At 41.1% G+C, this 8535-nt stretch overlaps 1 pseudogene; it reads left to right on the top strand.

The window, feature by feature from the left end:
- The first annotated feature begins 669 nt into the window (after nucleotides 1-669).
- On the top strand, nucleotides 670-4559 carry LOC122303467 (annotated as a pseudogene).
- The last annotated feature ends 3976 nt before the right edge of the window (nucleotides 4560-8535 follow it).

Below are 8535 nucleotides of genomic sequence, written 5' to 3'. Positions count from 1 at the left end.
AAATAGATGAGTGATCTAAGACTCAAGCAAAGGTCACAGCTACATTTAAAGTTTAATAGAGTATGGAAAGTCCTAATAATCCTAAATATTATATAATAGGTAAGACCAACTCGCACGTCCACAAGGGAATAAACCCGTAACCTCACCAACCACCCTTTTTTTTAATGGAGTAGATGCCATCAAAACCATGGACCATGACTAGACAACATAACTTTATAAATTTATTGAATATCAAGTAAACAAAATTGTGAAGAAGATCAAGCAGGTGAGATAAGATGTTGAAGTATTTTGAGGTACCATAGATCAAGAATAAGGAAAAGATGACAAGAAAAGAAAACACATTTTTATTATTTATTTCTAATACTTTTTGTGATAAGTTTAACTTGTCTGTTTAATAAATAAAAAATGATATTGTTGGGCATATGATACATCACTTGGAATCATGAAAAGTATAAAAGTACAAAATCTTATAATCATAGCAAATCTTGGAACAAAAAGTCTTATAAACCATCGGTTTGAGTCTGTTTGACCCGTCTTCTGCAAAAAGTCAAACAGAGCATTCCCCCACCTATTTGACGGTTTGAGACTGCATTCGAAGACGCGGGCCCACAGCTAGCTCAACTTCCCCCCCACCGAATAGCCATAACAAGTGTCAACCCGTGACTTTTTGAGTCCCATCAATCCCCCGCGAACCCAGCCCCGCCGTCAATTTTCCTTTTCCGAGTCACCGCACCCGCACTCCTAGTTCATGCTTACCGCGTCCACCTACTCACACGACCATCCAAATTGATATCTCTCTCTCTCTCTCTCCCCACTGCGCTCTATTTTAGTGGATTGATTCGATATGCACACTACACATCAAAGAAAATCCACAACACTAGTCCATAAAAGCAGCTCCAACACCTTCTTCCTGTTTTCTAATCCATCCACACTTCTTGTAATTTCCATGGCCTGCATCTTCTTTGTCTCCCTTGTCCTTTTTCTTTCCCTTCCTTCAGCCACCGACTCCCGAAACGCTCCCCATGCCGTCAAACCCAATGCTGATGCTCCTCCCTCCATCTCTCCAGCGATCCGCCAGGCCTGCAAGGCCACTCGCTTCCCTAGCCCATGCGAGACCTCTTTGACCCAATCCAAACAAGTGCCCCCCAACCCCACCCCTCTCCAGCTCATCCAGTCCGCCATCTGGGTCTCCTCCCAGAACCTCCACACTGCCCAATCCATGGTCAAGTCCATCCTGAACTCCTCCTCGGGGAATCTGAACCGCACCACGGCCGCCAACAACTGCCTGGAGTCCCTCAGAAACTCCGAGTACCGGATCTCTCGGACTACCGAAGACGCATTGCCACATGGCAGGATCAAGGACGCGAGGATCTGGATGAGCGCCTCCTTGCTCTACCAACAAGATTGTTGGTCCGCGCTCAAGTACGCGAACGACACCCAGATGGTGAACTCGACGATGTCGTTTCTGGACTCGTTGGTTGGGCTCACGAGTAAGGCGCTGAGCATGGTGTTCTCTTACAGTATTTTCGGGAACAATATCGGGTTGTGGGCCCCGCCCAAGACCGAGCGGGACGGGTTCTGGATGGGAGGTGGCGGCTCTGGGTCTGATTTCCGGGGCGGTTTCCCGTCGAAGCTAAAGGCGGACGCTACCGTGTGTAAGGACGGGAGTGGCGGGTGCTACAAGAAGGTGCAGGACGCAGTGAACGCCGCACCTGATAACGCCGGGGAACGGAAGTTCGTGATACACATAAAGGAGGGGGTGTACAAGGAAACCGTCAAAATCCCGTTGGAGAAGAAGAACGTGGTATTTTTAGGAGACGGGATGGGCAAAACGGTAATTACGGGGTCGTTGAACGTCGGCCAGCCTGGGATTTCGACAATCAACACAGCCACAGTTGGTAAGTCTTTTGAATGCTGGCCATTCTTCCTTTTTTTTTTTATTTTTTTATTTTTGAAGATGTGAATCCATTCATCATAACGAAGTTACAAATGTGATTTAACAAATCAGGACAATCCCAACTGTAAACCAACCTACGCATCTGCACTGGAGTACCCCGCACACTAAGTGACGGACTTTGTCTTTTAACTTCTAAACCTCTCTGAAGAGAGAAAACACTCTGTATAAAACAGAATGACCAGCCCTCCAACCTTCTAAAAAGGTGGATTAAGGGACATTACTGTTTGGACTCTTAAGTCCAAAAAACGCACTCCTAAACTATCACTAACAAAATAACATGAACACTACACTGCCAAACAACCAAACCGCCAATGAAAACTGAGCAGCAGTGAGAGCCCCGACGGCACACCCACCCCAGACGACGGCATCAGGAGCCCAAGCACAGCACGGGTACCCAGCTCGCGTGCGGACCACAGAACCTCCACCAGAGGTTGGCCGTACGTCCACTGGCCGTAACCCCGACTATCTATCTCCACAGCACAAGCCCCGGGTTGTGTTCGGTCCAAAAAACTCCATCACCCGCTCAGAATACAACAAGTAAAGCAAACCAAACCCAGAAAAAAACTGACTGACGGACGGACGAAAACTAGAAAAACAAATAAAACAGACGGAAGAAAACAAGACAAACCAGTGGTGCGTGCAACGCAACCACTCTTAGAGGGAGTCCGACGGACGTTCGATGATCACCCGGAGTCTTAGGACCCAGAAAAGCCAAGATTTGAGCCGGCAGGTGGCTCCCCGGTGGCGCGTGGCAGCCACGTTCTAGCTCGGTCTGAGACTCCGTCCCGCGCGTGCGGGCTACGCTCCTTCCCTTTTGGCGCCACGTTCGGTGGTCTTGTAGATCGGTAGCTGGCCAACGCTCTGGTGGGTTGCGTGTTGACGGTCGTTGGCTGGAAATGGACCCGCCGGAACTCCCCTCCGTTATTTACCTGAAAACACACAAAACCCAAACCAAAAGGAAAAAATAAACACAGAAACAGCAAAAGAGAGAAGAAGGGGAGAGGGGGAGGGGGGGGGGGGGGAGGGAGCCGAAGCTCCCAGCCCCGTCAGTCGATCTGGTCTTTTAAGTTTTTTGGGAGAGAACGGAGGGTTTTTAGGGAGAGAGGGTTTTTCCCCTGGCCATTCTTCCTTGTTATTGTTTTGTCTTTTCTTTTTGGATATATGTTTTTTTTATTACAAGGTTGTGGATGGAGTCAATAAATACTATTGGGGAGGTGCTCATGTTTGGCATTATGAATAAATTATTCTAGACTCTAGCAGATTTTAGAGCCTTTTGCACTTAGGTTTTTCCATCAGTTTGTCACCTTTCATTCCTGCTTTTTTCATCATGCAGACCCGTGAAATGAAATTGGGTTGCAAACTTATTCAGAGTGAACTATTTTGTAAAAGAGGGTTAGTACAGATTCTAGAACTTAAAACAAAGACAAAATGTTGACTACAATTGTAGATGACTTCTTTTATGAAGTGGTAGAAAAGTCCCCGAGAGAACATATGCTAGGAAGACCTAAAAATTATAAGTTTGAGCTTTGCTTTCTTAATCCCTTCTTGTTCTTGAGTTGCTTTGAAAAAAAAAAAAAGCTCCCTTCTTTTTCTTATGTTTGAATCATTCTGGAACAGGTGTTAGTGGTGATGGATTCATGGCCAGCGGCCTCACAATCCAGAACACGGCCGGTCCTGATGCACACCAAGCAGTGGCCTTCAGATCAGATAGTGATCTATCCATCATTGAGAATTGTGAATTCTTAGGCAATCAAGATACACTCTATGCTCGCTCGCTCCGCCAATTTTACAAATCATGTCGCATCCAGGGAAATGTGGATTTCATTTTTGGAAACTCAGCATCAGTTTTTCAAAACTGCCAAATCTTAATTCATCCCCGGTAAGTAAATCCAGCAAAGGGTGAGACATATACTGTCACTGCACATGGCAGAACCGACCCCGCACAAGCGACAGGTTTTATTTTTCAAAATTGCTTGATAAATGGTACCGAGGAATACATGGTACTGTATCATAACAAACCCAAAGTACACATGAATTATTTGGGAAGGCCATGGAAGTTGTACTCAAGGACAGTTTTTATACACTATAAATTTGAAGTTCTTATTACACCAGAAGGCTGGATGCCATGGGATGGCAATTTTGCATTGAAAACACTCCATTATGGGGAATTTGGGAATTCAGGACCAGGCTCTAATTTGTCCAAGAGAGTAACCTGGAGTAGCCAGATCCCAACAGGGCACATACTCACATATTCCGTTGAGAATTTTATCCAAAGAGATGAGTGGATTCCATCTTCTCAGTAATTAGCTTCAAATTTTATAGAAATAATGGCCATAATGTGTCTGGAACACAACAATATTGGGAGAGTCCCAATTTTTAGCTACATTTTATCTCCATCCATAAGGAGTATCTCTTCACTGTGGGCTTATGCTTGAGCATGTTTTGAGCCTTAGTAAATTTACAGAATTTGTATTTTTAGTAGATCTCTCTCCTGGCATCTGTTTTGTAACCCTGGGAGTAGTAGATGAGAATTGGATGGGTGTAATTTCTACCTCATTGTATAAAATATTACATGATTGTGCTAAAACTTGTTTTTTGCTTATTTTTTTATTTTTTATAAATTGCCACAAGGTCACTGTCAGCTCTAGGTCTGTGCATAAAAGGGCCTGGCCCGATTAATCCGAAAGGCCCGACATGGGCCCACCTGACTAAAGCCGGGTTCAGCGGGTCAATCCCTTTAACGGGTTTATTACACGGCGAAACCGATCAACCCATCGAAACCGTCTCCATCTCTCTCGTCCTCAAACCCTAACATCTATTAGCTACAAATTGGGAATCCTAACAACATCTCTCAAGATCAATCACAGATTTCAGAACCTCAGGTTGATTTTGGAAATGGCGTAGTAGGAGAAGAGAAAAAACCCACACTGTTATCAGATCTCTTTCACTCTCTCCATGATCACTGCTCCAGGATCGTCTTCCTTCTCGTCGCCCATACTCCCCTTGCGATTTTCTCTGGATTATAAAACAACGACCACTCGATTTGAGCTTCATAGGAAGACTTTTGATGGTCCTCTCTGGTTGCGAGAACAACGGAAATGGGATCTGAAGTTACGCTAGGTTGGGCGCGCAAATTTGTTCTTTTTTCTCTTGTAAGAAAAAAGTAGTCTAACTTCTGTCTCCTTTTCTATGGCGAAATCGGTTCCTTTTCCGATTAGGTTTCACCGGCTCACGAAATTCACGTCGCAGCTCACTAAAACCCAAAGACCCACCGGAACGACGCCGCAAAGAGAGGGAGCAGTTAAAGATGGAGAGAAGCAACAACAACGATTGTAGCAACCTGGTTGACGATTGTGGAGCTTCTGGGTTTGTTGGTATTAGTGGTGGTGGGGTGTCGATGCTGAGAAAGGAAGGAAAAAGGGAAGGGACGAAATGCAGCGTGCGGTTTGAAAGTTTTTGGTCCGATCCGATTGTTGACGGGTCGGTTCGGGTCATCCTCGTTTTGGGTTGTTGACGGGTCGGTTCGGGTCGGACCCAAATCTGCATTCGGTGGACCGAGTTGCAGACCGAGTCAGCTCACTGAATTTTGATGTTGTAGGTTGCCACCAACTAAGTCGCACGTTGAACAAACATTAAAGAGAGAGAGTGACACAAACAATAGACAATAACATGGACTTTTTTAATGCTAGTAACGGTACAAAGGCAATGGCATCTATCCATCAATTTCTTGACTTGAGGATGTGTGCAGTTGCAACAAGAAGCCCAATTTCACGGCATGCACTCTTAATAGCTTGCCGACAAGGTTAAGGTTCCCTCAAAACGGTTTATTGCTTATTCTTTATGGCTTATTTCATTTTTTAATCTCACTCCTATTTGGCTAAAGGAAAAATATACCTCATTTCTTCCATTTTTAATTGCATTGGATTAGTCAAAGAGATATGTATGAAACTTTGAGCTACAGTAAAACAGACCCATCGATCATATTTGGTGTGACATTGTTTTTTGTTACTTCACATTTCATTATATTAGGAGATAAATGTACTTGGTCTGCTATTGAATGCTATTATATTATACTCTATGGAGAGTTGGTATTATATTAGTTGGTTTTGTATTATAGATTACTCTAAGTAGGTTCATCTAATGTATTTTAACTTGCAAATTCCTTAATATTCAGAGTTTAGAAACTTGAATTTTTGCTTACATATTCTGCTGTATTTTAGCTTGCATATTTTGTTGGGTTAGAGTTCAAGGACTTGAATTTTGGCTTGCATATTCTACTATATTTTAGGATTTTAGTTTGGACATATGAGTTAGAATTTATTTTCTTAGTAGCTATATCATATCTTTTGATGAATGTGTTACATGATTTGAAGTCCTATATATGTAGGTTAACCTGCTATATTTTGACTTCCAGATTCCTTAATATTTGGAGTTTAAAAACCTGAATTTTAGTTTGCATATTTTGCTGGTCAGTTATTATTCTTTTGTCCGACTCCTTAAAAATTATGATTCTTAAAGAATGGACACTTCATTGGAGAAGGACCCCTTCATCACTACTCTCTTACAAAGTGGAGGAGAAGGTAGTAATAGAACTCTAACATACACACAACATTCTAATGTTGTGGTCCAAACAAACCTCCTTGACAATGAAAAGAGGCATCCGACAAAAAAAGTTCAAAGAAATACATCTTTCGCTGTAGAGGAAGATAACCTCCTTTTTTCCACTTGGCTCAACATTGAAACAAAATTTCTGATTTTTATCACGAATATAAAAAACCAAATACTGTGAACCATTCTGTAGGGTCATTGATCAATTGTTGGTCCGTGATCCAGAAATGAACAAATAAATTTTGTGCATTTTTAGCGTAAGTATAATCATTGCACCCGAGTAGTGCGACTGAGCAAGATAATGTATGTACCATTTTCCTTTATTATTGCAATTATGTAGATAAGATTTATTTTCTAGTAATATTCCTTCATCTTTTCAAATTGAAAAGGCAAAAATAATATACAAAGAGATGGAGAAGGGAAACTTCACAATGGAACATTATTGGTGTCTTTTGAGACACCAACCCAAAAACAAATGATTTCACTGAATACGAGGAGAAGACCACACGATAAATGTCCAACCAATGAGCAATCTAGTGAAGTTGCCGATGACGCTATGGAAGAGAACGTTGAGAGGCCTCCAGGCATAAAAATGTGGCTGGGCGGCCACTATGAGATCTGATTTTTTTTTTAATTAATGGATGATTGTATTTTGGAATTGTGAAGATCTTCAACAATAGCATGCTGGAAATGTTAACTTTTTATGGACTGAAAAGATTAAATTTCATCATCTTGTGGGGTGTTTGTAACTTTTTATTAAGTCTATCGAGTAAGTTATTTTTTAAGTTTATAAATACTTTTATGGACTAGTGAGTTGGATTTAATTTAGGAATTGTTTTGATTTCAAATTTTTGTGGGTTGAGGTGCATTTTCCAGATTGAGTTTAGATTTTGTTGAGATCTTGTGATGGCTCATGGTTTGATTTTAGATTTGTGGTTAGATTGCTTGTTATTTCTTTAGTGTGATTTTTCCTCATGGATAGCTCTTTATTTATGGAGTTTTGCTATGTACAAGCGAATTCAAGTACCAATTTACGTACCAATACTATTGCCTTAATATTCAAAATTCAAATTGGTACCATTTTTAGTAAAGTCTGACTTCCTAACCAATCACATTGGTTAGGTGCGTATATTGGTGCGTAGAATCACTTACAACTAGATTTTTCCTTATTTATGATGAGTCATGGTTTTATTTCAAAATTTTAGTTAGATTACTTGTTAGTTTTGGTTTGTGATTTGTGGAAATATAATGATACTAGGAAATCTAATTTGGATAATGATGTAAAGGTAGGAAACACACACACGAGTTGGTGCTATTAGATGGATTTTGAGTAAGGAATCTTATGTACTTGGGCTTTGCTTAGATTTCCATTAACAAAATTATTTACTTAGCAACGTAAAAATGGCTAGCTAGCTTGTGTTTTTCCACATATATAGTTACTTTGAATCAAACAAGTCATGGCTATGACTTTGTTTGTAGTTAAAATATTGAAAAATCTTTATATATCTTTTTTTCCACTGACAAATAAACTTGCTCCAGACCTTTCTCTTTGAATTTCTTATCATTTGCATATCTTTCATTAGTTACATCAGGATTAATACCACCACAATTTATTATTTATATTTCATTTCAATTTCAATTTAGTTATCTTTCAAGATCAAGGTAGGCTTGTAAATGACTCAACCACTGAAGTCTTGAACCAAGGTACTATAAACTGGTGTTTCTGGCAGCATTTCCATGGTAGATGGCAATTGCTTCTTCTCACAGGACGCCTTTTGAATGTTGGCTATATTAAGATCTAATTTTAAAAGGATTGGCAAAAATAATTTCCTTCTATTTATGTGTTGCCCTCGACTCCTACATACAGAAAGACGGGAATCATGACACCGGAATGATGACAACACATGTCACACACCTCAAACGATAAGTGCTAAGTGTGTGTACATGCAAAAAGTGTACAACAAATATCG

This window comes from Carya illinoinensis, chromosome 3, assembly GCF_018687715.1.
Source record: "Carya illinoinensis cultivar Pawnee chromosome 3, C.illinoinensisPawnee_v1, whole genome shotgun sequence".
NCBI classification, from domain to species: Eukaryota; Viridiplantae; Streptophyta; class Magnoliopsida; order Fagales; family Juglandaceae; genus Carya; species Carya illinoinensis.
The sequence above is the reverse complement of the archived record's forward strand: the minus strand, read 5'-3'. Positions and strand labels throughout refer to the sequence as shown.